Below are 259 nucleotides of genomic sequence, written 5' to 3'. Positions count from 1 at the left end.
ACTGTTAAATAGCACCTGTGATAAATAGGTCATTACAATATATATATATATATACAATATATGTTAGTTTCACAATATGATCTCAATTAACCATCTTAATGTCATAATTACTCACTTTTTATATTCATTTTTATATTTATATGTGTGTTGTGTTCTTAACTGCTGTACATTTGTTACTTCTGTGAGCAAGTGAATGTAAAAAGAATTCCCATTCCGGGTAATAAAGTCTTATCTCTCTTAACCTACGTTGGGAATTCAA

This window comes from Haliotis asinina, chromosome 9 (genome assembly GCF_037392515.1).
Source record: "Haliotis asinina isolate JCU_RB_2024 chromosome 9, JCU_Hal_asi_v2, whole genome shotgun sequence".
NCBI lineage: Eukaryota > Metazoa > Mollusca > Gastropoda > Lepetellida > Haliotidae > Haliotis > Haliotis asinina.
This window is presented reverse-complemented; position numbering follows the sequence as displayed.